Source organism: Salmo trutta, chromosome 4 (assembly GCF_901001165.1).
Source record: "Salmo trutta chromosome 4, fSalTru1.1, whole genome shotgun sequence".
NCBI lineage: Eukaryota > Metazoa > Chordata > Actinopteri > Salmoniformes > Salmonidae > Salmo > Salmo trutta.
In genome coordinates this window covers 44,457,721-44,461,952 of record NC_042960.1, presented here as the reverse complement: position 1 = coordinate 44,461,952, position 4,232 = coordinate 44,457,721, and the positions used below count along the sequence as shown (strand labels likewise).

General features: G+C 45.7%; 1 long non-coding RNA gene across 1 annotated transcript; it reads right to left on the bottom strand.

Annotated features, from left to right (window-relative positions):
- Window positions 1-3,632: 3,632 nt before the first annotated feature.
- Window positions 3,633-3,927, bottom strand: LOC115192419 (uncharacterized). Its single transcript, XR_003877923.1, has 2 exons — window positions 3,810-3,927; window positions 3,633-3,714 (listed from the first exon to the last, which is right to left on the bottom strand). It is a non-coding gene; the product is annotated as an uncharacterized LOC115192419 (long non-coding RNA).
- Window positions 3,928-4,232: the final 305 nt, after the last annotated feature.

Sequence of the window (4,232 nt, the reverse complement as noted above, 5' to 3'; positions counted from 1 at the left end):
ATTACTGTCTGATTAGACTGGAATGAATGAATCCCACAGGAGATATACAACCCCTCTTTATAACGCTCCCTCTAGTCATCACTCCATCCCTGCCTGTCTCTCTGCTCCTTTCCCCTCTCCATTACTCACACCCCTCTCTCCAATCTCTCTGCCCCCCTCCACTTTCTCCTCCACTCTCTGTCATCCTCGGGCCTCTTTCTCCTCCCCTGTTCTCCATCTATCTCCAAACCCCCAATCTCCTTCCAATGCTGCACTGCACTCACTGACTTTGTGTATGTGTGTGTGTGTGTGTGTGTGTGTGTGTGTGTGTGTGTGTGTGTGTGTGTGTGTGTGTGAGGGAGATTCTGACGAATCAGCGTGACTCAAGCTGGAGGGCTCATGAATATTTAATCAGGGGGGAGAGAGACTTATACAACATACACACACACCCACACACACGCGCTTATACTGCGAGGAACCAACTGACTGTTACATGGCCTCCCTTTGCAGAAAATCTCAAAGTGTGTGTGTGTGTGTGTGTTTGTTTGTTTGTGCTTCACAGCTCTCTTCACAGTCTCAGTAAGTGTCTCTCCTGTGGTTCAGGACTTGTTTATTCCTTCCTGCATGGTGAGGGTGTGCTTTTCTCAACGTTAGCTTCCCCTTGTTGAATCTCAGGTCTTGGTCATCCTGCATGTTTCAGGACTTGTTTCAACACCTGCAATTAGTGTTGTCAATGTGTGAGACTGTGTACAGTTGTTTGGGTGAGACAGCGTAGAATTGTGAGTGTGTGACCGTGTCTGATACATTATTGAAGAACAATCGCTTCGCCTTCTCTCTCTCTCCCTCTCCCTCCCTCTCTTTCTCTTTCTCTCCCTCTCTCTTTCTCTCTCGTCATCTCTTTCTCTCTCGTCATCTCTTTCTCTTTCTCTGTGTTCCAGGTGTAATCAGGTGTGTGTTCCTCAAGATAAATCAAACAGTGTCTCTGTCTACTGAGCACGCACTGTCTCGTTTGCTCTGCTTCCAAAAGGATCATCAACATCTGTTGCCTGTTTCAAGTCAGGCACAGTTAGCTCTCTTTCTTCCCATCTTCATCCCTCTCTTCCTCCCTTTCTTCCTCTCCCTCTTCTCTCTTTCTTATTGTTCCATCTTAATCAAAGACTGTAGCAGGCCACTGTTCCTCCAGAGGCTTGATCAATTGCTCTGAACATTAAAGCCAGAGAGAGAGAGAGAGAGAGAGAGAACAAGGGAGAGGCAGAGAGAGAGAGAGAGAGAGAGAGGCAGAGAGAGAGAGAACAAGGGAGAGATAGAGAGATAGGGAACAAGGGAGAGGCAGAGAGATAGGGAACAAGGGAGAGGCAGAGAGAGAGAGAGAGAGAGGGAACAAGGGAGAGGCAGAGATAGAGAGAGAGGGAACAAGGGAGAGGCAGAGATAGAGAGAGAGGGAACAAGGGAGAGGCAGAGGCAGAGAGATAGAGAGAGAGGGAACAAGGGAGAGGCAGAGAGATAGAGAGAGGGAACAAGGGAGAGGCAGAGAGAGAGAGAGAGGGAACAAGGGAGAGGCAGAGAGATAGAGAGAGGGAACAAGGGAGAGGCAGAGAGAGAGAGAGGGAACAAGGGAGAGGCAGAGAGATAGGGAGAGGGAACAAGGGAGAGGCAGAGAGATAGAGAGAGGGAACAAGGGAGAGGCAGAGAGATAGAGAGAGGGAACAAGGGAGAGGCAGAGAGATAGGGAGAGGGAACAAGGGAGAGGCAGAGAGATAGGGAGAGGGAACAAGGGAGAGGCAGAGAGATAGAGAGAGGGAACAAGGGAGAGGCAGAGAGATAGAGAGAGGGAACAAGGGAGAGGCAGAGAGATAGGGAGAGGGAACAAGGGAGAGGCAGAGAGATAGAGAGAGGGAACAAGGGAGAGGCAGAGAGATAGAGAGAGGGAACAAGGGAGAGGCAGAGAGATAGGGAGAGGGAACAAGGGAGAGGCAGAGAGATAGGGAGAGGGAACAAGGGAGAGGCAGAGAGATAGAGAGAGGGAACAAGGGAGAGGCAGAGAGATAGAGAGAGGGAACAAGGGAGAGGCAGAGAGATAGAGAGAGGGAACAAGGGAGAGGCAGAGAGATAGGGAGAGGGAACAAGGGAGAGGCAGAGAGATAGGGAGAGGGAACAAGGGAGAGGCAGAGAGATAGAGAGAGGGAACAAGGGAGAGGCAGAGAGATAGGGAGATGGAACAAGGGAGAGGCAGAGAGATAGGGAGAGGGAACAAGAGATAAATAGACAAAGGAAGGTTTCAGTAGTTGTCCTTCTCTCAGTAGTGACAGACAATACAGTAGCTGCTAGTTGTATGAGGAGATTAATTGGGATTGACACAACACCGTCCTGATTTCAGATACTATATGATACTAGGTAATAATAATAATATTATTCGTTTTAAACTGGATGAAAATTCTTATCAACCCTGTCATCTGGTTAATCAGGATGGAAAAGTAACGAGAAAAAGTGAAAAATAACAGAGAAAGGCAAATGGCAAACTCTTCGAATAGCCATGGTGAAAGTTGTATCCTCTTATAGTTTTTCCCAATTTCTAAAACACAATTTTTCAAACTAGGCTGGTTTTATCAAAATACTTAACACAATTCACAAAACCACACACCCAAACTGCAAAATACCTCATATATCCTGCAAAATGAAGCACTGCAACCAAAACTACATATAGCATTATCACAATCAAACGTTTGCACCAAATGGCACACACTTCATTCATATTACCAGATTTTTGTCTAACCAACTACACACTGTTGGGCATAATGACAAGCACTCTCATCTTTAGTATGCTTTGCCATAATACTAAAATAGTTCAAATTGTAGAAAATTCTTCAGATGCACAGAAATATTTGCAGATACACACACATGCTGTTGAAACATTTTATTTTTCACCAAACAAGTCAGTGCAACATATGCACAGCAGATATATTTACATTGGACTGAACAAAAATATGCTCACAAAAAAAACAGTAAACTGAAAAAGAAAATTGCAGAAAAAATGTGCAGAAAAAATATACAGAAAAAAGAGGAAAGAAAAATAATTAGGCAGCATCTTGCAGCACAGCTGGGTCTGGCCACAACGCCTCGTCCACATCACAGGCAATATCTTCCCTTGCCAGACATCGAGGGAAGAAGCGCCTTGAGTGCCTTATCCATCCCTGAATCGCACCCACATCAATCTCATCACATGCCTCTTCCATAGCCTGCACAAGAGGCATGCGCACAAAGGGCTGTCGGTCGTATACCTTCCACCGCCATGCCGAAAATAACTCTTCTATGGGGTTCAGAAATGGTGAGTATGGTGGGAGGTATTGCACGAGAAATGGTGGGTGGTCAGCAAACCAGTTTTGGACTGGGGCTGCACGATGAAAGCTCACGTTGTCCCATACTACAACGTACCGGGTTCTTTGATGGTCTGCATCATTCATACGCTCTGGTGGTATGAGAATGTTGTGGAGTCTGTCCAGAAATGTGGGCTGTGTTGTATGGTCCAAGGTTGGCATGACGGTGGAGGACACCATGCGTATTGGAGATGGCAGCGCACATTGTGATGTTCCCACCACGTTGGCCAGGAACATCTATAATGGCTTTGTGTCCAATGACGTTTCTCCCCCTTCTTCTGGTCTTTGCTAGGTTGAACCCAGCCTCATCTATAAAGATGAACTCATGTGGGATTGCATGAGCATCCATTTCCAGTACTCCCTGAAAACAAAGAACAAAAGCAGTCAATATGGTGTTATTCAGTACACTGGGAAACAATGTTACGTGTAGTGTACTGCAGTCAATATTGTACTAACATCCACATATGCTCGTCTGACCTCTTTGTTTCTTTGAGAGTTTCTCTCAAACGGCACCTTATAAAGTTGTTTCATTCTGATTTGGTTTCGCTTGAGAATGCGAGCCAATGTGGACAGACTGACTCATTGAATGTTGTTGAATATGGTGTTGTATTGAATGATGTGGCTTTGAATTTCTCGTAATCTGATTTCATTACTTTCCAAAACCAAGTGTACAATGGCAGCTTCCTGTAACCCGGTGAACATTTGGCCCCTTCCTCGACCATGGTTGCGTCTCTCAGACCTTTAGAAAAACAAAAAAACTAAAATATAGGGCTTGGACAATGCAGCCTAAAGATATTTCCCCCACATTAGAGTAAATTCTACAGGAAATTTGTGCAGTTAGTGTATGACATCGGCCATTCATGAAGTAAACAGGTGTCA